The sequence below is a fragment of the Protopterus annectens genome, chromosome 12.part0 (assembly GCF_019279795.1).
Source record: "Protopterus annectens isolate FY-2018-M chromosome 12.part0, PAN1.0, whole genome shotgun sequence".
NCBI lineage: Eukaryota > Metazoa > Chordata > Ceratodontiformes > Protopteridae > Protopterus > Protopterus annectens.
In genome coordinates, this window is record NC_056746.1 from 339,029,528 (window position 1) to 339,054,828 (window position 25,301).

At 40.1% G+C, this 25,301-nt stretch overlaps 1 protein-coding gene across 1 annotated transcript in view; it reads right to left on the reverse strand.

The window, feature by feature from the left end:
* The window catches only part of PARN (poly(A)-specific ribonuclease), a 1,015,251-nt gene that overhangs the window by 767,426 nt on the left and 222,524 nt on the right, over positions 1-25,301 (reverse strand). The window lies entirely within an intron of this gene.

The following is a 25,301-nucleotide window of genomic DNA, read 5'->3' on the forward strand; positions in this document are numbered from 1 at the left end:
TCCCCGGAAAAAACCCCCAAAACCATTTAAGCCAAAATATATATTTTTTTACTTATTTTCCCCATTACATAACTTAACTCTCAGCAGTAACATTCACTTTAAGTTTGCCACAACTCTACCACGCAAACCAAAAATAAAAAAACGCCTATGCATGTACAGTATAAACCTTTGTATTTGGACCAAAGTCCCAGAATTTTGTGCATGGATACTCTCTTGTACCCCAGAAATAGTCGTCGTAAGAGAAACCTGGTCAAAGGAGCGCATAAAAGTTGAAGAAATCCTCACACCAGGATACAATATTCTTAGATGAGATAGAAAAAGAAAAAGGGTGGAGTAGTTATATATCACAATACCCTGTAAATCTCTCCCCATCAAACGTATCAATCCTCATAACAGTAACACTGAAATGCTCATATCCTTGCATACAACTAAATAACAAAAACATATGTGTCTATATACTACCAAGAAGCAGTATACCTACAGTTGAAGAATTCCTTCCTTGGGTTATTCAAAATAGAAGAAGAAAACATTATACTGTGTAACTTTAATATTGACTGGCAAATGTTAAATAGCAGTAACTCACACTAATCTGGAATTTGGCCAAAGAGATTTATTACTAATCCAACAAGGTGTATAATAAATCATCGTACTCTACAACTGTTGACTGTGGTCTGAAAAACTCCTCAAATAATATCCGTACCGAGGGCCATCTCCTCCCAGACTCTTGCAATGATCACATTCCAACTTTTGTGACAAGGAATCACATCAGTATACAAAGCAACACTGGTATAATAATGCAAGAAACCTATCAAAATTTAACTATGATATGTTGGCTACAGCCCTAAAAGTAGTCAAGTACGACACTTTATTACCCCCCCCCCCCACACTACTTGGCAAAGTGGTCTCACTGTTCAGTGCAACCTTCCTAAGTATACTAAACTCTCTTTCCCCCATCAGAATCAAACCTATCAAGACCACACCAGCCCCTTGGTTATCCACCAAAAAAAAAAAAACTAATGAAAGAGAGCATGGGAGGTTTGGCAGTGTGATAAAACTGAAACAAAAAACTTCTAAGCTGCTAAAAACAAAACAAAATACAGTACCAAACAAGGAAAGAAATTGTATATTTCACTCTTCAAAAGTCAAACCAAAACAATCCTGAACTGTTTTTGTCTTCTATAAACAGCCCTCTGCACACAGGCCAAGGTACCCAACTTGCACCCAGCCATCTCTCTAACTCAAAGCCTAGCCAACTAGTTTAACTCCTTCATTTAAACTGTCACCTCCCTACTTGGTGTCAACCCCATTGTGCAAACTGCAGACATAACCGTATCCCATACAAACTTGAACCAACTTTTCTCCTTTCATCCAGTACCCTCAGCTGCAGTCAGAAAACTACTCAAAACTAAAGCTCACATCCTTGGCTCCTACCAGCTGAATATATCAATATACCTGCAGATTCTCTTGGATATCCATTGTACATCTTAATTGCTTCATCAAAGATCACAGTTTCCCTGCACTTTGGAAGCAATCCTATATCATTCCACTGCATAAAAGTGGTATGTCCACCAAACTGACAAGCAGATTAGACACATTGTCATCCTGTCCCCATATTTAAGAGTAGAAAAAATTTGTACAAGACCAACTTCTAAAATAGGTTACTAACAACCTACTTTCTCACACACAGCACAGATTCTGCCCTCACCACAGTACCACCACAGTCCTTTTAAACTTTATAACAGAATTAACAAAAACTGAAACTTAGGCAGTCTGATCCTAACCATATTTCTGGATCTTTCAAAAACTTTCACTATGGTCTTCCATGTTAAACTCTTACAAAATTATCTTTCTGGGACTAAGCTGCCAGTCTTTCACCTGGCTTAATAGCCATCTTACTAATTGGTCTCAAGCTGTAAAATTTCGGAACACTTTCTGTACTTGTCAGTCTCTTTCAGAGTAGCCCAAGTGTCCATACTTGGATCTATACTGTAATATATTCATTAGTCTTCACACAGTCAGAAATCATTCCGCCACTGTCCATTATGGAGATGACTGCTCTTATCTGCACTGCCAATAACCTGAGCCAACTACAAAACAAGCCAAGAATCCCTCGCATCCATTGAAACATGGCTGTCCAACACACAACTATTCCTAAATCCCTAAAAACAAATCTCATACTATTCGCACTTAAATAACTCTACAATCAGACAATTAACTTTATCATAACTTCATCTAATAATGCAAAACTAGAACAGGTATTTCATACTAAACTGTTGGGAGTTATCTTAAACAACAATCTAAAGTTTGACTATCATATTAAAATAAAAAAAATGTAGAAAAAGAAAACAAAAAATTAGGCAGGTTTTACGGTATTTCCCCTTGCCTAACTTCACTCCTCACCAAATATACTTTTTACTTCCAGCTCTTATCTATGTTGAACCAATACTTGTAAACCTACAGACCTCTCAACTTATCCTTGTGGAACAGTGCTATAATAAAATTGCTAAATTTACAACAAGCCTGCCTTTAACACCCATCATTGGCTTGTGCTGCAAAAACTATCCTGTCTAGAACTTACCCACTTCCCAACCTTCCCGCAGTTAGTCATCACACACAAACTTGTTTGCAAACTAAACCCAAACTCTGCATTAGCCAGTGTCCTCCAGATTTATTTCTCACAAATGATCTCTCTGTTGTGAAAACAAAATGCTGTTCCTTGCAACTCATGTAAACATCCATGCAGGATAGTCTGTAAATTCCTCACATGTTGCCAGACCGTGGAACAGCCTTCCCCCTCCAGCTCACAAAAATAAAACAAACTTACTTAAAGGAGCATGTACACATAAAACAAAAAAGAAAGTGTCAAAACCCTGAGTAATCCACAAACTGGGAGGAAGGAGACCAAAAGAACTGTTTATTCACAGACTAAGCGCTTTCACTCTATCTCCATAGGGCATCATCAGAGTGAATGAACACAAAAAACTCTACATTTATACAACTCTAAAATACAACACGCCCACTACTAATTTTAAAATGCTGTGCCGATTAATTCTTAAAGTAATATAGTTACAAACAATCTAACACATTAATAAATGTACTATAATATTAAATAACTGGATGACTAAATAAATATATATATAAAACCATGCACAAATTAATATAAATATACATAAATATGTGCAAATCCTGCTATAAATAAATAAGTTAAGTTAAAAAACTTGACTAACAGAAGTGTACCAATGAAACATATATGTATTTTAAACCTGCATATGTGACATTACAAAAAAGGGGGGAGGGGAATGTTGTTATAAAAGAGATATTATTTCTAGTGGACACCTTAAACCTGCAATGCTCTTAACTTCAGTACAGAACTTAATGATATATTGTCATTAATACCTGGAGATATAGTGGCATTTGTCCTCAATTGTCATTCTAACTCCAAATTCTCTAGGTATAGATTAACATCACCTTCTCTAAAATGGTCAGCAATTCTGTCAGTAATAAATAACAAGAATTTATTGAAACCCTCACATTTCACTGAATGATTATAAGGTGCACATTTCTTCTTACTTGTCCCTTACATGCTCTAATATTCTTTCTTTCAATTTTCTAGTGGTTTTACCCACATAGAATGCTGAACAGGTGAAACATGTAGCTATGTAGATCACCATCCTAGTATTACAATTGCCTGGACTAGGTATCGAACCTTGGTGCCCCTCATGACATATGGCCCTGTGTTAATAAACTTACATGCCTTACACATGTTGCACTTAGACATCCTAGATACTACCTTTTCTTGTTACATGTTTTTTCAAATAGATTCTTAATTTTGGCACCTCTAGAAAAAGTCACTTTAGGGGCCAATCCTAACATATTTTTAATGTCAGGACTTTAAAATCTGGTTCCATGAATTGTTGACCATAGTCCGTATTTGTATAGCTTCATAATTAAAAGGCAATACTAAAGATGTATCATAATCTAACACCTTTAATTTTGTGAGTGTAGTCCCTGTGTTGGTATGCAAGATAGGTAAGAATGTTTCCTTTCTTTTTCTAAGTACTTCATTCCTAATTTTAATCAGTAACTTGTTTGGGTAACCTCTTTCTTGAAACATACCTACAACAGTATACTTTTCCTGTTCAAAATCACCTTCACTACTTGTCAGTCTTGAAATCCTAAACATTTGGCCCTTTACTACACTCTTTTTTTGATGGTTGAGGTGACAACTGTTGTAATGTAGGAGAGAATTAGAGTATGTTTTCTTTCTATGCACTCTAGAAATTAATTTCTTATCATTTTTATCCCAAATTAGTGTAATGTCAAGAAGATCAATGCTCTCATTGCCAATCTTATATGTAAAGTTCAAAAATGACGTTGTAGAATTTAAATAACTAATAAATTCTTCAAGCTCACCTACTGAACCTTGCCATAAGATCAGTATGTCATCAAGGAATCTTAACCAAGTAATAACTGTGCCATACAAGTTGTGTTCAAAAACACAGTTTTCCTCCCACTTAGCTAATACCAGGTTAGCATATATGGGCGTACATTTAGCCCCCATAGCTACACCCATTGTTTGATAGAAAACTTCACCTTCAAATAGTAGGAAATTATTCAATAAAACACAAAAAAGAGTTGAAACCAAAACCAAGTCCCAGGAAAGCACGGACACTGTAGTTGGCTTTCATTCACTGTAATAACTGTGAACTTCCTCAGAAAAACATCCATCTACCCTCACAAACACACTTAAATAATTAATTAACTAGTCACATGACTAATTAAGCTTCAAACATCACTAACTTTAGATAAAAAAAATACTTTATACACATACTAATACATATTTAAATAAAATATATACTAATACATATTTAAATAAAATATATACTAATACATATGTATAAAATAATTTGCATATATTGTAAAAACCTTTTATGTTCATAATGTCATTAAGACCTGGTGCACATTCAGCACCTAAACGTATTTGCCATAGACATTCTTTACATTCCAACCACGTCTTATAACCCCCTGAAAACGTATCTGAACTAACACTATCCAACACAGAGAAAACAAATTTTTTAAAATTGTTGCAAACAACAGCATGTCTAGCCAAGGCATTGTTTTGTTCTCCTTTTCTTATAGCTAATAAATGTTCATAAATCCATCTTTTCAGACACCTAGTGGTTTTTCCACTGTAATAACATGGACATGAGAGGCACTGTGCCACATAAACTACCATTTCACTATTACATGTGTAATAACCATTTGTCCAGAAAATTTTTTTATTATGACTGAGAAAAAAAAACTGAAGATGTGATGTTCATCGTGTTTCACTGTTGCAGTCATTACACTTGGGTTATCCTGCTGGCAGGCTACCCGCAGTCGACCTGAATTCTAAAGTCTAGGTCTGGCGTTGGTTGCTATCGCCTCTTCCCTGACGTTAGTGCACCAGGGGTATAAAAGATGCAGCCAACGTCATTTTCTTCAGTCTTTCTTGCCACGTGGTACCCAAAGTGAAAGCAGTTCGCAAGTGCCGGTCGGCTGACTCCTGAGATTTTCAAAAACTAATTTCAGATCCAAAGTCTTCATTAAAGCTAAGTACCCCGTTGGGGAAACTTTTTTCTTGCTCCAGTCCGATGTCAGAAACCGTTAACAATTGTATTTCTTGTGGGAAGCAAATACCTCATAAGGATTTTCATTCTTGCTGTATTCCTTGCCTAGGCCCTGATCACAATGTTGCTAGCTGTCGGTTTTGTGCTAGATTTAACCAATGCACTATTAAGCATCGGTACGATTTTGCCTTTCATTACTTTGGCCGAAGATTCAATTATATAATGCCGTTGGAACAACCGACGACCGGAGTTTGTAAAAAAACGCAAGGAAAAAGAAAAGGACAGGCATCCGAGGTCCAAAACAGACGATGAGGCTTCCGCTAAGCCAGTCGCCAGTTCGCTGGTTCTCAGTGAGGTGATTTAGCAGCCCCGGGCGCCCCTACCTCAGAGCCACAGGCCGCTGACGACTCCCACGTGGAGCCAGCTAGGCCTCTGGATACTCAAGGTATTGGACACTCGGAAATTATTCCCTCAGATGGGTCCGGAGCCGCTGAGCAGACATCAGTTTCTGAGGGTGTTTTCAGACCTACACAGTTGTATGTAAAGCCTACTACAGCTTCCAAAGCAAAGACTAAAGCAGTTCTAAAGACAAAGAAACAAGTACAGCATTCTCCTGGACAGAATACCATGCCTAAAAAACAGATACTCAAAATGGCCGAAGACCTAATTACTTTGATCAGGGGTTCCCATTCTCCTCCTGACAAGAGGCCTAGGTAAGATACAGAGTATGAATCTTCAGATCAGGTTTCCATTTCCTCTGACTACTCTTCTGAACAGGAATACTCTCTTCCTCCTTATGAGGATTCTGATGCTGAAGAATCTATCCCTTCAGCCTCACCGCCTGAGGATTACTCTTTTGGGGAAACCCTGCATACCATGAGGGAGCACTTCCACTGGGAGAGCCAAGACTACTCAGAATCTAAGCAGAGGCTTAGAGATTTTCTTTTACTACCTCAGCACAGGCCATTGGCTATTCCTCCTGTGTTAGTCATGGTGGATGATGTATTTTCAGAGTCCGGACTTTCTCCTGACTCTTTACCTCTTGCCCCTGTTAAACCAGACAGATACTACAGGGTTCCAGATTCACATAAATTTCTTTATAAAAACCCTGCTGCTGACCCAGAAACTATTTCCCAGGGTCCCAAAGGGGTCAAGGCTTCTACTGCAAAAAACCCTATCCTCTCAGATAGAGATTCAAGGGCACTAGACAGATGGGGAAAAAAGGTTTATACTTCTGCTACTTTGGCTGTGAGGGCTTTAAATTGTCAATTTTATATGCTTAAATATCAGCAATACTTAATGTCACTGCTAAAACAGAAAATGTTGTCAAATTCTGATTGTGCAGAAAATAAGGAAATGCAGGATTTATTGCATGCAACAGAACAAGTGGGAAAGCATACATTGCAATGTGGTTTTGATTCTCTGGAGGCCTCTTGCAGGGCTGCAGTTACAGGTTCTGTCATTAGAAGGCATGCTTAGTTAAAGGAACAGAATCTGCCTGATCATGTTAAAGCAAAGTTATAAGATGCTCCATTACAGCATGATACTTTATTTGGTGTTGAAGCAGAGGAGGTGTTGAAGAAAATGGAGGACCAAGCAAAATCTATGCAAACAGTAAAGGATTTCTTACAGGTACAACCACCCAGATTTAGCAGGAACTGGCCTACAAAGAATTGGTCCTTTCCAGTGTCAGACATGCCACAAAGAGGCAGATACAGACGCCCCAGAGGCAGATCCCAGCCCCAGGGCTCATACTTACCTCCAAAAGCAGAGAAGACAAATCACAGCCATACAGGAAACCGTCCCAGTGACTTTCATCTGTCAGCACCAAGCACTTATCTTTTGGCAGCCCCCTTTGGGGGAAAACTAGCACTTTTTTCTCAAAATTGGCACATGATCACCCAGGACAAATGGGTCTTGAATATAGTGTCCCAGGGCTACAGGTTCCACTTTCACACCCTGCCAAGGGCAAAAGGTATGCCAGACCTGCCACACAATCAATGGGCAGAGGCACAAAAACAAGTTTCATCCCTCATGGACATGAGGGCCATTCAGCAAGTATCACAGCAAGAGCAGGGACAAGGATTTTACTCAAGACTTTTTTTGGTACCCAGAAAAGACGAAGCCTGGAGACCAGTACTGGACCTGTCTATTTTAAATACATTTCTGGACATTCCAAAATTCAAAATGTTGACTCTGCAGCAACTTCTGCCCATGCTGGGCAAGAAGGCCATGTATGGCTTGTAACTTTGGACCTAAAAGAGGCATACCTGCATATTCCAATCAGACACTCTTGCAGAACATTCCTCAAATTCACAGCTGGCTCAATGCACTACCAATTCTCTGCACTACCCTTTGGCTTATCTACTGCGCCCAGGGTCTTCACAAAATGCCTGGCACCAGTTATTGCATTTTGCAGACAGAGGAATTCAAATATATCCTTACTTGGACGACTGCCTTATTCAAGCAGAGAACAAGGACATTCTACTAAGGCATCTGGCGTTAGTAAAAAGATTACTAATTTGCCTAGGATGCACAGTAAATGAAAAGAAATAAAAACTAGTACCCTTTCAAGAGATAATATTCCTGGGTGCAAGCTTAAATACAATTGCCCAGATGGCTTATCTCACGCCAGACAAACAAAGGCAACTGACTTCTTACTTCAAAATGTTGGCAACAAAGACCCAGTTATCTGCAAGAAAAATTCTGCAGGCTTTGGGCTTCATGGCTTCCTGCATTCTGCTAATTCCATATGCCAGACTGCATATGAGGAAACTACAGTGGTATCTAAAAAGTGTTGTGACTCAACATTGTCACAGCCTGGAAACATTAATTACCCTCATTCCTTGCCTGCAACAGGAGTTTCGATGGTGGGCACAGGCCTGTCACCACAACAAGGGACAGCCATTCACCCTACCCACAGCCAGGCAGTCAATAACAGATGCTTCAGATTATTCCTGGGGGGCCCACATGGCAGGAAAATGTATTCAGGACACATGGCCCACAAGCCAAAGGCATCTTCATATCAATCAAAAAGAGATGCTAGCTGTTCAGAATGCCCTAACAGCTTTCAAGGATCTTCTCCATCCAGGACAACTACTGATAAGGACGGACAATACTACAGTCATGTGGTACATAAACAAGCAGGGAGGCACTTATTCCTACCCCCTCTACAGACAAGCAATGACTTTGTGGGACACAGCATTGACTTATCAAGTACACCTGCAAGCACAATTCCTGCCAGGAAAGAAAAATACTCTGGCAGATGAACTAAGCAGAAACCTCACGGATCCCCACGAGTGGAAACTGGATCCACAAGTCTTCAGCATGATAATAAAGAAATGGGGATGCCCAGACATAGATCTATTTGCCTCCCCTCACAACTGCCAACTACAGAGATTTTGCACAAGGACATATCACAAGCAAGCATGGAAAGTGGATGCTCTATCATTCAGCTGGAAAACCCTAACAGTATATGCCTTTACTCCTCTGCCTGTCCTCCCCAAGGTACTCCTAAATGTCAGACAAGAGAAGCCAAAAATGATTCTGATTGCTCCGGACTGGCCTCGCCAGCACTGGTATTCCATCCTAAAGAGCTTGTCTCAAGGCCCAGCCTGGACATTGCCTCTAATTCCTCATTTACTGACCCAACGAAACAATAAGATCCTGCACAGCCAACTCAGAACTCTAAATCTGGCAGCATGGCGGATAATGTAGCCATTCAGAACACACCTCTCTCTAAAGCAGTGATGGATGTAATTTTGGAGGCCAGGAGGCCCAGTACCAGAAAATCTTATTCAGAAAAATGGAAAAGATTCTGTGCTTGGAACCAGGCACAAGGAATTGACACATTTGTACCAAATATTCCTCGGAGTTTACAATACCTAACTGAGATGCTGGACAAAGGCCTATCCTTTTCATCAATTAAAATCCATGCCTCTGCCATTTCAGCTCATTACAATACGGAACCACCGATTTTTTTTCACATCCGTTGCTAAGGTAGTACCTCAGAGGGGCCAAAAACATAAGACCTCCAAGGGGAGCACAAACACCTGCATGGGACCTCAATTATGTAAAACTCACACTGCCGCCTTTTGAGCCAGCCAATACAACTGAAATAAAGTTCTTATCTTGGAAAACAGCTCTGCTCCTAGCAATAACCTCTGCAAGACAAGTCTCAGAGTTACAGGCACTCATGGCTGTGGAACCTTTTATCATTTTCCATCCAGACAGGGTTTCTCTGAGGACAAACCCAACACTTATGCCTAAGGTAAACTCCAAGTGTGGCCCTTAACCAAACCATTAATTTGCCTACCTTCTATCCAAACCCACAGAATAAGAGTGAGAGACTCCTGCATTCTTTGGACCTGCACAGACCGCTACGCTTCTACTTGGACAGAACTAAAGCTTTCAGAAAGACTGAGCAACTCTTAGTGGCATATGCTGCAGAATCGCAAGGAAAGGCTATCTCAAACCAGACTATTTCAAAATGGATAGGCCACTGCATTCGTTTCTGCTATTCACAACATGGCAAATCAGTGCCTAAGGGCATTAGGCCTCACTCAACCAGAGCAGCAGCCACTTCAGCAGCCTTCCTCAGAGGAGTACCAACTAAAGACGTTTTAGAGGCTGCAACTTGGAGTTCAGTGCACACTCTTACCAGGCACTACCACTTACCCCTCTACTCTAAATCCAGAGCAGGCTTTGCCACTGCAGTTCTGCAGGGCCTTTTAGCTTCTCCTAATCCTATTTAGACCCAGCCAACCTCAGCTTTGGGATTCAACCCAAGTGTAATGACTGCAACAGTGAAACACTATGAACATAGTACAGTTGTGTACCTACCATAAATGTAGATGTTAGAGTGTGTTCACTGTTGCAGTCCAGGTTACCCACCCACCATCCCCCTTTTTTCTTTGCTGGGAATTATCTGTACTTCTCTATCCTATACAACCTATGTGGTGTATTTGCTTGTAGATGAAGGAAATGTTTATTTTTGTGCATGCATACTTTATTGGCATATTTTTCAGCCTACCTATTTGGGGGCACCTGACATCTGGGGCAAGAAAAATTGAAGAAAATGGCGTCAGCTGCATCTTTTATACCCCTGGTGCACTGACTTCAGAAGAGGCGACAGCCATCGATGCCGGACCTAGACTTTGGAATTCAGGCCGACTGCAACAGTGAATACACTCGAACATCTACATTTATTTTTATTTTTTATTTTATTTTACATTTGTTGACCGGGCTAGTCTAGTTGGATATATGTCCATTTTCAGTAGAGGCCCGGGGAGAAAAGCTCCACACACAAAAAAAAGCACAATAGAACAAAGTAGACATATTTGTAAAAAATGACAAAAATAGAAAAATGTCCAAAAAGGACAGGTTACATAAAAACTACAGTAGGCAAAGAAAAATACATAGTCAGTTACAGAACATTATAATTATAGGATAAAGGCTGTTTATAAATAGCATCAAAAAGAAAATAAATAAAGAGTACAAGAGACAGGGAAAGTGAGGAGTAGTGGAGAAATATAGGAAATAAAGAAGAAGCAGTAAACAGTAAAGAAAGTAAGGAGAAAAAGAAATGACAAGGAGAGGAGAGGAGAGAGCTGAGAGAAGCTGGTAGAGCAAAAGAAGCCAAGCATTGGGCAAAAGGTAGCCTAGGAGGTAGCTTAATTGGTAAGTTGAAAGTAAAAGGAGTGGAAGAAGTAGAGGTAAAGTAAAAGGGTAGAGAAGAATGTCAGTCTGGTGTACTACAGGAACAGAGCCAGTGATTTTGGAAGTATAGCTTGAGTTTTTGTTTGAAAAGAGGAAAAGATGTGATCAGAGTTCTATCACTAGGTAACAGATTCCATCTTCTACCAATAGTATTAGTGAATAAAGAGTCGCCGGCATAGTTGTTGGACTTTATTGATCTGGTCAAGAGTTTACAAGAGGAACGAAGGGAGTTAAGATTATTGTAAGGGATTAAAAGTTGTGAGAGTATAGGGGTATTGTCAGGTTCGTACAGTATTTTGTGGGCAATAGTGAATTGTGAGATTATAAGATACTTTTGTAGTTCTAGCCAGCCTAAAAATTTCAAATTAAGACAGTGATGGGTTCTATAGGATTTATGGTAGGTACACAACTGTACTTTACTAATATACCTACATTGTCTGCAATTATTACACGCATAGCTACCTTTTTTTGTATTCCCTTCGTGTTGGTATTACTCCTATCATTTGATCCTTGTTCTAATAAACCTTTCATATTTATTACTTTCTTAAACGTAAAAGATGGTCATAAACCAATGATCTTAAACAAATCAGAATTTCCTAAAAGAATCTTCCAATTTTCTGTAATAATGTTCTTTATATACCACATCTCATTGGTTATTGGTAGTAAAAGCTAAAAGCTGTCTTTTCACATTGTGCATTCCCTGTTTGCCAAATAGGGTATCTCCAAAAAGCACCAAGCCTTCATCGTGCGGTATAGAGGTGAATAAATTTGTGATCTCAACTAGAGCTGTAGGGACTGAAAATCTTCCACACACAAGTTTCTTACACTGTTTTGTTTTTGGACCCACTACACTTGTTTAGTGGGTTCTTTTGGGACTTCGGGGATACCATGGAGATTACTTGTTTTTTTATAGTTTTCACCTACAGACAACAATTATTTTTACTTATGTTTCACCTTTCTCTCTGCAACCATCTACTACCATGTCTAACAATTTCCCTTTATTTCTCCTTTTAGGATTCCTACTACAATTGGGAACTTTTCTTACTCCATATCTCAAACCCACCTCTTAACCTCCTCTAGCTAAGCCTAAACACAATTTACACTTGGCAATTCCCTCAAATTAATATTACAACTATGCTGTAGATATCCTGAACTACAAGTTTAATATCTGTATTACCTTAGCTACTTCTTCATTTACTCTTAACTTATTTTTTTTAATATATTCTGTTTAAAATACTGTCTGCTTCTTAAGTATATTGTAATGTATTGCCAAACAGTGTTACTGTATCAGTGCTGTACTTGTGTATAAAATAAGAGCTTTTGTCCCCAGGCCTCTGCTGAAAGGAATCATTGTATTGACCCAGTCAGGCTGTCCTGGTCAACATATGCAAATTAAATAAATAAATGTAGTTGTACTGCAGAGCTGCTGTGAGTGGGCTAAAGCTAAAAAGGGTTGGCATAATGGATAAGGTATTTACCTTACAAAACACTAGGTGCAGGGTTATATTCTCACATTGGATAATTGGCTTGGCTTAAAATGGCCCGCAAGAGCAGTTAGCCTTACAGTGACCTATTAATCTAAGTTACCAAGGAAACCATGTAATCTTCCTGATTGCTACACATTGTGTAATATATGGAGTTTGTATTTTAAATAAGCTAATGCCTAACTGTAGCATGTTGTACTTCAAGTGGTACACTACTTCCCAGAAATGGTCAGAGTAAATATATGATGGGTGGTAATATTCTGGAGTGCCTACTTATTGAACATTGTGATGAGTAGCCAAATAATACATGGTAAACAGTAGTTTGTAACACTTTGACACTTGAGTGTATTGCTTTGCACCCACCTTCAGCCCTGGGCATTAGAGTTGGGGGGTTCATGGCCTGAGGAGCTAAGGGACGGGAAGGCTTTTGCTACTCTTAGTTGATATGGATAATGTCTCTTGATGAAAGATTAATTCTACGTATGTAGATCAGAGTGCACGTGATGTATGTGCTGTATCTTTAATAAGCTTTTAAGGCTGTAGATGCACATATAAATTCCAGATACATGCAATCCCGAGTGCCATTTTGAAAGAGCAGCCAGAGAGTCGGCATGCATGATCGCAGTTTGTTTGTATACAAGTTACTTAATTTGAAGTCCGTAAACTTCTATAGTGATGTATTTGTATAAAATAAAGCTGCTTGAACAGAATCCATGAAGACCAAAGACTCTTCTGTTGTGTCCTAGATAGGAGAGTGACATGCTGTCAGAACTGGGATCACAGAGAATAATATTCAGAGCCATGAGGTGCAGAGGCGAGAGTGAAGGTAAAACTAAGAGAAAAGAACACAAAGTGCTGGAAAAGAATCAAAGTTAATAAGAAATGGCACAAACTGTTTATATGATAGAAAAGATAAAAAGGGGCATTACAAGGGCACAAACTGCATTTATTAATCAAGCAGAAGGCATGAAAAGTTTAAAGAAAATGTTTAAAATAAAGGTATTTGATGAAATAATTAACTATAAAACAAAAATGAGCATGTTTAAAGCAAAAATGACCGTGTTTAAAGCAAAACAAGCACAAGAAAAGTACACTGGGCATGAAAAGGGATTAAAGGAGCAAAATGAATATAATGAGGACAAAAAGGGCACATTAAGCAAAAATAAAGCGAGGTTACTGCATATATTTTAGCAAAGTGGTGTGTTTTGGCATTACGACTACTTCATATTGCATCAAGAGCATAACTAAAGTTATTCGAAGCATCTCAATGTGTAAACATGCTTAGTGTGCTTATTACTGTGCATATATTTTAAAGTTTATTGTGTGCAAAGTGCAACTGTTTCATGAAATACAAAGTATAGCTATTACGAAAAGTTTCTTGTGGAGGGTGTGACGACCGTGCCCTGGCCCAGCAATCAAGGAGCCTCAGTCCTCACCACTAACACCAGGGAAGTCGTCTCCTAGAAGAGGAAAGGTTAACTAATACACACAGTGAAGTACAATTTCCCTTAAGTGCACACAGAGATCACAGTCAGTCTGGGGCTGGCTGCTCCCTTGCTCACCAGGTCCCCAATAAGACTCCCCACTGGCACAGCTATGTAGGGTCCAGGTCTCAGCATAACTGGGCATGCTAGAACCTCCAGTACCCTCTCTGTCCAACCAGTGCTTCCTGTCCCTGCCAAGTAGCTGACACAGACACAGACACAGACACAGACACAGACACAGACACAGACACAGACACAGACACAGACACAGACACAGACACAGACACAGACACAGACACAGACACAGACACAGACACAGACACAGACACAGACACAGACACACACTTTGAGACAAGTATTTACACAACCTCACAGACTCTCCTGGGAAAGGCTGAAACAAATTCTCCAGCTGTGCCCCTTTACGCAGACTATACGGTAATAATTATTGCCACCACCCAGTTAATATCACCTACTAAAAGGCCCTTCAAAGGGTGTCCAATTATTACTGTGCAATATTATTATCCAATGGTAATGTGACTATACAGTCTAAGGGGCTTATCAGAGTGGCCTATTACAATAAACTCTATATAAATATGTAATGCACTGTAGAGCTTATCTCTACACAAATCAGCCACAGGTAAAAGGTTTTAAAATATTTAATAATAAATAATTAAAACACAAGACAAAACTACTACACCACAGAGATATCTAAGAGTTCAGAGATCAAACGGAAACTTAATACAGTAGGACAGGTCTGATTTCAAAGAAAAATACCTAATTAATCTTTGCTAGCTTTAACTATTCCTACAAGAAATCACAGTGCTAAAAACTTACATGTGAGCATAAGCAGAGTGCTGGTAAGTTGGATATCAAGATCAAAATGCTCTCTATCTCTCTCTGAGACACAGTTGATAAAACATCACTAACAAACATGTCTCTGGGTCCTCCCCAGATTACATCATTTTTGACTCTTTGATTTTCCCAGTATTCATATTGCGTCATCTTGACACCTGCTCTGAGTTCCCAGGCTAATAGAAACTCCATTTACATTATTTAGCAAGCTAACACCTGCACAGGAGAATACAACAATAAAAGGCATTTTGCATATACACTCTAGCAGAAACCAAAGCAATAAAGCACCTTCTACATGTACACTCTAACAATTATTCCTTAAGTTAAGACAATAGGAAGAATATGTTCAGCTATCCGCTCTGGCACCATTTTTTAGATAATTATACTTTCCAAAGACATTTGAAATGCTTGACTTGGTTTTCCTTACAGCAGATGGCAATGTTGCAACCATCTTGAAGTTCACATTTTAAAGTGTTTTCTCTCATTTAAAAACACAAGCCTGTAGTTTACATTTATTAATACAAATTGTATAATTATATATCAAATTCTATTTGCCTAGGCTGGCAGCCTTCGCCCCTCTCTCCCCAATCATCATACAGGGTATGTTTATTCGCAAAGTGCCACCATTACAGAGTGCTTCTTGTACTGTAAAGAGTTGCCTAGCAAGGTACTGCCATTTTGGGGCATTTCAGTGTGCTGTATGCAGTTATTCGCAAAATGCAATTACTTCGAAGTGTTGAGTTTTGGGCAAGAAATGTCCAGTTTATTCGCATTTGCAGTTATTTGATACATTTCTTACCCTGATAAGAGGGGATTTCTTGCAAAAGACATCATTACAAGTGTATTACAGTGCCTGAGAGTTATTCATTCGCATCGTAACATGGTTGAAATGCTTCTTAAAATGATGACAAAATGACTTGAGCAAAATGGTGATAAATGGCTTCAGCATTTAACCTTTCAAAAATGTATTGTAAAAGTGTACAGTGCCAGAGTAGTTTATTTCTCAAAGTCCAGTTATTCAAAGGTACTAAGAGTTTGTCCATTAGCATCATTTTGAAAAGCCTAAAAGGTATAAATTCAAAAGCCAAAGGCATTGGCCAAAGTTACAAATACTGGCATAAGTTTATGGCAGATGTGTGTATGTTTGTGCTTATTTGCAAAACCCTTCACTGGTATATGTTAATATGGCAGATTGATTTCAAAAGCCCTTACCAATTGTATTTGATTAGAATATTGCAGAGAGTTGGAGAATGTTTTGAGAAAGAGTACAATTTTTTTTATACTAGCAGCTTATGCAGATAGAGATGCAGGCACCAAGGCATTCATTATGCTAAACCTAGCTGGGTCACAGGCCATAGAGTGTTCATTTGTGTATGCACTAGCAGTATATAAAGTTGAAGATGAAAATCGTTGTATTGTTGTACAGGCTGAATCAAGGGAAGACCCGAGTGTTTGAAGTGCACGTTCAGAGAAATGTATAACCCCCAGGCAAGTATTACATTAGAGAGGCATTTGTTTTACACAAGAGATCAGACGTGTCAGTTTGGTGACTTGAAAGATGAGCTGATAAAGGACAGGCTTGTGTGTAGTATTAATATTGGTGCTATGAGAAAGTTTACTTTGTGACAGTGATTTAACATTGAGCAAAGCCATAGAGATTTGTCAGTTCCATGAGGTGACAGAAAAACACACAAGTATGCTTGAGAGTGACAAGAATATGGTTTCTATTGTCTCCAGAGCAAATGTAGATAGTACGCAACACATGGCAAAACAGCAGGCCCAAGCAAGTGGCAGCTACAGGGTTTCCAATGAAGGTGCTTGGCTTTTCAGAAAGTCCTAAGACGGGAGCCTGTTCCAGCTCAAGCTCAGTGCAGTACAAGCATGAATCAGCAAACCCCAAATCTAGCTTTATTAACTGTCGCAATTGTGAAGCAAATCATGAGTCTAAGAGAGTGAAGTGCTTAGCATTTTGTCAGCATTGTTACAAGTGTAAAAAATGGAACCATTTCCAAAAGTTTTGCAAATCAAGTAAGCCTCCCACAGTTCTAAAGAAAGGTCGCACAAAAAAGTAAGTTGATCAAATAGAGCTGAAGCAGTCAGCTTTGTATGTTGATGGTGTATCAGTGCTTGGTGAAAGAGCTGATACAATGAATTTTTTAGCAAGAAGAGAGGTGTTTGGTACTGTCCAGCTTAATGGAAAATCCACAGAGCTTAAAGTAGACACTGGTTCAAAGTGTAATGTTAGCTCTCACTTGAGCAAATGTGTCTGGTGATATATCGAACAACTCAATGTAGCCAGTAGTGTGAAACTTGTTGCTTATGGAGGTGCAGAAATTCAAACCAAAGGCTCAGTGATGCTTTCATGTTGTTTGGCCAAGAGCTTTTACTACTAGTTATTCTATGTAGTCCAAAGATCAGTACATTCTTTATTGGGTCTTAAAGATCGTTTAAGGATGAATCTGCTTTCTTTTTCCAAAGAAGTTCATCACATAAGTGCATTTCTGAGTTCTAATTTTTCTGAAGCCATTTTCTCAGAGTATGCTGGTGTTTTCGATGACAAGTTCGGCAAACATCCAGTTGTATATTCCATAAAGTTAGACCCAGAGGTTACTCCAGTAGTCAGACCAGCAAGAAGAGTTCCAATAGCTATGCAGGCTAAAGTTAAACCTCATCTGGATAAAATGGTGCAGCAAGGTGTGATTTGTCCAGTCACAGAACCAACTGAATAGGAGTTGTCCATGGTACTTGCTCACAAAAAAGGCTCAGACAAAATCAGAATATGTATTGATCCATGAGATCTGAACAAAGCATTAGAGAGACCATATCATCCAATGTGCACACTCGAAGTTGCAGCTCTTATCCCGAATGCTACTATATTTTCTGTCTTGGATGAAAGGGTTAATTTTGGCAAGTGATGCTTGATCTCAAATTCTCATTTCTAACTACTTTTGGTACTCCCATTTGGCAGATACAGATTCCTAAGGATGCCATTTAGAATAAATTCTGCAAGTGAAGTCTTTTGGTGTGCAATGGAGCACATTTTGTTGGTCATCTTTGTGCCATGATAGCAGATGATTTATTAGTTGGAGGCAATGGTGAAACAGACCATGACAGAAACCTCAAAGTTCTAGACAGAGCACGTGAAGTAAACTTGAAGCTCAGTCCTCTGAAGTGCAAATTTAGACTTCCAGAAGTTATATACATAGAACATTTATTTAAGAGTACAGGCTTGAGACCAGACCCAACCAAGCAAGCAGCTATTCTTGAGATGTCAGCACCAGATACTGTACAAGCTCTACAGTGTCTCCTAGGCATGGTCAACTATTTAGAGAAGTTTATACCAGACTTTAGTGAGTTGACAGCACCTTTAAGAGAGCCAACGTGCAAAAATGTTGCATGGCCATGGTTGGAACAGCACTAGAAGGCATTTGAAAACCTCAAGCAGAAAATTGCCACTCCACCTACATTAAGATATTATAATGTGAACAAGCCAGTTACTCTTTCCTGTGATGCTTCAAAATTTGGTCTTGGCACACTTATACTTCAAGAGGGCAGACCGGTAGCCTATGCATCTAGAACACTAACCCAAACTGAGATGTATGCTCAAATTGAGAAGGAGCTTTCAGCAATAGTATTTGCATGTTCCAAGTTTCATGGTTATATTTATGCTCAAGCTGTTCAGATTGAAACTGACCACTAACCTCTAGTTACCATTCCAAAGAAGCCTATGCATTCTGCTCCAGCAAGATTACAAAAAATGGTACTCAGATTGCAAAAGTTGTTCTTCTTTCGGCTTTTCCCGGTTAGGGGTCACCACAGCGGAACTCTGGTCCACTAATGATTGGCAGTAGATTTTTATGGTGCCGAGGTGCCAGCTCAACGCTCAACCTTCAACGATGGCACACCCATTGCAAAAGTACAGATTCATAATGGTCTGCATGAAAGACAAATTGCTGTAACTGGCTGGTACCTTATCTAGATAGCCCAGAAATATGACGAACAGCTTAACACAGAGAATTTTGACTTTGATGTGATGTCAGTGCGTAATTTTTCCACTACTAGACTTGAGTTAAGAGATCACACTCCAGCTGATAGTTTTTCAAAAGTTCAGTCATACAGTTTTCAAAGGATGGCCGTCAAAACAATCTAGTGTGTCACCAGAAGTGCAAACCTATTTTCCTTGGAGAGATGAATTGTTGATGGAAGATGGCATTAGTTTCACAGGTCCTAAAGTTGTTGTTGCTGCTTTCTTACAACAAGAATATATCTAGATTTTGTATTGTGGTCACCCAGGATCCACATCCACTAAGAGAAGCGTGAGAGAATTAGTATTTTGGCCATCATTACCAAAAGAGATTGATAAGAGTACTTACTTCTTCTTCTTCTGAATGCAATAGTACTAGACCATATTTGCAAGGAGAACCGCTTCAGCTAAGTCCAGTTCCTAAACTACCTTGATCTACAGTAGCACCTGATATCTTTGAGTGGAACAATCAACACCACTTGGTTTTGGTAGACTGTTAATCAAATTGGTTTGTGATCAGTCTACTACCTAACCTAACCTCCACTGCTGTTATTACCAAGTTGAAACATCAGTTCACAGTAGTCCACACACAGTTCTGACAGTGGTACTCAATTTACTAGCCAGTTGTTTCAGAAATTTGCAAAAGCAGGAGACTTTGTACATGTCACTTGTGGTCCTGAATATCCTCAATCCATTGGTCTAGCTGAACATGCAGCACAGAGTGCAAAGCAATTACTTGAAAGGTCAAAGTGTGACAATACTGATGTGTTCTTGAATTTTCTTAATCTCAGAAACATACCCTGTGATGATATTCTTGGCTCACCTGCTCAAAGACTACTTTCCAGGCAAACTAGAACTATGCTACCCATTACTTCGTTTATTGAAGCCTAAACCTAAGAACAGTAAAACTGTCAAGGTTCAGTTGTTAAGAAGCGTAATCTAGTTAGGACAGATTGAGTGGATTACTTTGTCGGTTGAGGGAAGGAGAGTTTGTACTAATTTAGACAACAAAAGGTTTTGATAGAATTGAGCAGATTACAGGCATCTGTGCCAGGCTGAGATCCTACCTGGTACACTCCGAGGGTGTGGAGTATAGGAGGAACTGTAGAAATCCTCTTCCTGTACCAGAATCATCACCACCATTACAAATTGTTTTTGTGATGTGGACTCCAAATGTAAGAGTGAATCACACTTTTCGCAAACCAGAATGTGTTCAAAATACTGATTCCATTCCAGAAAATATATTCCAAACATTCCACAGGTCAAAAATATTTTGCAGAGACTGTTCCAGTTGCTAAGTCTAATTACCAGTTTGATGTCACACGATATGGATGAGTAAGCCTAATGTGAAATGTGCAGCAACGTGGGCTTGATTTTGTGTGCGTGTGTGTGTGTGTGTGTGTGTGTGTGTGTGTGTGTGTGTGTGTGTGTGTGTGTGTGTGTGTGTGTGCGTATTTAGTATTGTATAATGCATGAGCAAGACTAGGTGTATTGGAGGCGGGTTCAAATTGTTTTATCATGGTGTGGATGGGAGGAGAAATAGCGTAGGGGTTATCCTGAAGGAACAGTATACTAAGAGTGTTTTGGAGGTGAAAAGCGTGTCGGATAGAGTGTTTATGAAACTGGAAATTGATGGTGTAATGATCAATGTTGTTAGTGCATATGCTTCCAAGTTGGGTGTGCGATGGATGAGAGAGAAAAATTTTGGAGCGAGTTGGATGAAGTGGTGATGACTGTACCCAAGGGTGAGAGAGTGGTGATTGGAGCAGATTTCAATGGGCATGTTAGTGAAGGGAACAGGGGATGAGGAAGTGATGGGTAGGTATGGTGTTAAGCAAAGGTATGCAGAAGGTCAGATGGTAGTGGATTTTGCGAAAAGGATGGACATGGCTGTGGTGAATACATATTTTAACAAGAGGGAGGAGCATAGGGTCACATACAAGAGTGGAGGGAGATGCACACAGGTGGACTATATCTTGTGTAGAAGGTCCAGTCTGAAGGAGATTGGAGACTGTAAAGTGGTGGCAGGGGAAAGTGTAGTTAGGCAGCCTAGGATAGTGGTTTGTAGGATGACATTGGTGATCAAGAGGAGGAAGAGGAGGGTGAGGGCAGCACCAAGGATCAAATGGTGGAAATTGAAAAAGGGTAATTATGAGGTGGAGTCCAGGGAAGAGTTAAGACAGGCACTGGGTGGCAGTGAAGAGTTACCGAATAGCTGGGTAACTACAGCAGAGCTAGTAAGGGAAATGGCTAGAAAGGTGCTTGGTGTGACATCTGGAAAGAGGCAGGAGGACAAGGAGACCTGGTGGTAGAATGAGGAAGTACAGGAGAGTATACAGAGAAAGAGATTGGCGAAGAAGTGGAATTGTCATAGAGATGAAGAAAGTAGACAGGAGTATAAGGAGATGAGGTGGCATGGCAAAGAGAGAGGTGGCGAAGGCTAAGGATAAGGCGTATGAAGAGTTGTATGAAAGGTTGGACACTAAGGAGGGAGAAAAGGACCTGTACCGATAGGCTAGACAGAGGGACCGAGCTAGTAAAGATATGCAGCAGGTAAGGGTGATAAAGGATAATGAGGGAAAATATACTCACAAGCGAGGAGAATGTGTTGAGAAGATGGAGAGAGTACTTTGAGGGGCTGATGAATGAAGAGAATGAGAGGGGAGAGAAGGTTGGATGATGTGCGGATAGTGAATCATGAAGTGCAGTGGATTAGCAAGGAGGAAGTAAGGATAGCTAAGAAGAGGATGAAGAATGGAAAGGCTGTTGGTCCAGATGACATACCTATGGAAGCATGGAGGTGTTTAGGTGAAATGGCAGTGGAGTTTTTAACTAGATTATTTAATGAAATCTTGGAAAGTGAGAGGATGCCTGAGGAATGGAGGAAGTGTTTTGGTACCGATTTTTAAGAATAAGAGTGATGTGCAGAGCTGTAGTAACCACAGTGGGATAAAATTGATCGGTCACAGCATAAAGTTATGGGAAAGAGTAGTGGAAGCTAGGTTAAGAAGGGAGGTGATAATTAGTGATCAGCAGTACGGTTTCATGCCAGGTATGAGCACTACAGATGTGATGTTTGCTCTGAGAGTGTTGGAGAAGTACAGAGAAGGACAGAAGGCATTGCATTGTGTCCTTGGGGCCAAACACACACAAACTAGAGCACATCAAGGTTGGAGAGATAATCCTCCTGGCTCTACAAGCCTTCCTTCCCTACCTCCGGCAAGGCCCTCATGATTTTCACGGACAATACCACTGTCCTGTGGTATCTCAACAAACAGGGAGGGAGAAAATCCTCCCTCCTTTGCAGACTAGCTCTGCTGATGTGGGAACTGGCCACCTGGCAGGGGATTACCCTACCAGCAGTTTACATCCCCTCCTTTCACAACTACCAGGCAGATTATCTCAGTAGGACCATCTCAAGCAACCATGAATGGCTGCTTCACAGAGATGTCTTCCTGGATCTGGTCCACCAGTGGGGGTACACCTCAAATAGATCTGTTTGCCTCCTCCAACAGGCAACTTCCTAGCTTCTGCACCAGGACACCAGACCCCAAGGCACTGGCAACAGATGCCTTCTCAACTTCTTGGAAGGATAAATGTCTGTGTGCTTTCCCCCTTTCCCTTTGATTCAGAAGATGCTGCTGAAAATTCAGCAGGACACACCAAAAATCTTGCTGGTGACTCCCTACTGGCCAAGACCGCACTGGTTCCCCCTTCTCCTTCATTTGTCCAAGGGCAATGATCACAAGTTACCCCCCTCAGTTGACCTCATCACACAGCACAAGGGAACACAGACCCACAGTGGCAGCCTCTGCACCTCACCATGTGGTTGATAGGAGTCTGATCTCCTTTAGATACCTGTACAATGAGGACGTGCTCAATGTCCTGCAGGAGGCCAGGAAACTTAACACAAGAAAATCTTATCTCTCAAAGTGGAAAAGGTTTTGTACATGGTGTCACAAAAGACAGTTGGAACCGCTGGCAAGCGACATCCCTCTTATCCTGTCTTACCTGTGTGAACTACTGCAGACATGTCTGGCCTACTGTTCTTTAAAAGCACACTTGTCAGCAGTCTCTACCTGTGTCCCTCTGGATCCACCCCTAGCATCCAGACTTCCTGCCAAACTCTTCCTCAAAGGTGTACTTCACCTGAGACCTCCCAGGAAACTGCCCCTCCTTCCTGGGACCATAACTGTGTACTAGAAAAACTCACCCTAGCTCCTATTGAGCCAGCAGACAAAGCCTCCCTAAAATTCTGCACATGGATTGGTGGCTCTGACCTCAGCCAGGAGGGTCTCACAGCTACAAGCTCTAATGGCTGCACCACCTTTTCTAGTCTTTCATCTTGACAGGGTTACTCTCAGAACTAATCCGTCCTTCGCTGCCAAGGTACTGAATGACCTATCTTTGAACCAGGCCATACAACTGCCCACCTTTTTCTCCAATCAACAGGGAGATAGTGAGAGTGTACTTTATTCCCCAAATGTTCACAGACAGCTTAGGTTTTATCTACATAAAACCAAGTCCATTAGGAAGTCTGACCTACTGTTTTTCCTTCCACCCCAGAGCCCTGGGGAAAGCAGTGACCAAACAGACCATTAAAGCCTGGATATCCAGGGCCATTTCCTTCTGTTACTTGCACCATGTGAAAACCTTGCAGGGCAATATTAAATCCCACTCAAGAGCAATGGCCTCTTCTGGAGCCTTCTTTAAGGAGTTAGACACCAACACAATCCTTGAAGCAGCTACTTGGTTCTCAGTGCACCCTTTTTCTCCATGTATTACAAGCTGGACCATATCTCTAGGGCCATGGCAGAGTTTGCCAGGGCTATCATTCACGGATTCCTGGAAACTTCTTCCAGACCACCACTCAATTCACAGTGAGCTTTGGCACTCACCCACATGTAGAACACTGCAACATGGAACATAAGGACATAGGAAAGTTGTGTAAAATCTAACCATAACCATAGATGTCCTTGTGTTCCATGTTGCAGTATTCCTACCCTCCCTCCTGTCAGGTTGCATGTGCTCTTCTGGGTGGCACTGGGTGGGCTATGCCTACTAGGACTGGCTTCAACTGGGGCTTTCTGTTATGAGGGCTGGTGCATGCAAACGTCAATCTTATGGCCCACATTCCTTCAGCCACGCCAGACACTTAACGCACATTGAGGGACTGAAAAAATTTGGAATGCTGGCCAGACGTACGTGAAAGAAAGAAGGGTAAACCCACATGTAGAATACTGCAACAGGGAAGCAAAAGACATCTATGGTTATGGTAAGATTTTACACAACTTTCCTTTATCTATGTTCCCTTTTAAGAGTAAATGTTGCTTTGTGTTCACTTTTCAAACATTTACCTTGTGTAGTAATTTGCCTGTGGTATGTGTAGTTTTCTGTAATACTGTCACCATGCGCTCATCTTGGTTTTACACCTATCTGTGTTATATGGTTCTCAGAATTCATTTCAAAAGACATCTTTCTGCTTATCTAGTAAACCACTAGATTTTTTTGCATGATGGAATGTATGATCCTGTAATAAATTAGAACAACCTAAAAATACAATTGTCTGTTCTCAAGTTCATTTCTGTATGACCATAAATGTATATATGTTTATGTGGACAAGACCCATCTCAACCAAGGATGGTAATAAATGCGGCAAATATGTTTATCGCTGTAGAGTATAGATGTTTTTATTGCTTCTTTGTGTGCACAGACAATTATTTGGTACCACTTTCTATGCGTCTTTATTGACCTTTTTTCTGTCCATTTCACAAAGTTAGGTCATACACCACATACCCAAATAGTACCATTTCAGACTCCCCAAAAACTACCACACCAACTTAAATCAAATCATTATAAACTAACTGAAATTAGAATGAAAAAATAAACTGTTAAAAAGTGAACTAAAGTAAAACATGACCCACAACATCTATTAGGAAAATAGCATTATTGGCAAACAGACTCAACACTAGATGTCTGCATAAAAATGCTCAACTAAACTTTAACCATTCTTAATGCAGTACTATAGCGAAAGTTATACAATCACAAAAATTGCTACTATAGTGAAAAAGGAAATATTAAACTATTCACGAACTATCTACGAAGATACTTTGTTCATATAATTATAAAA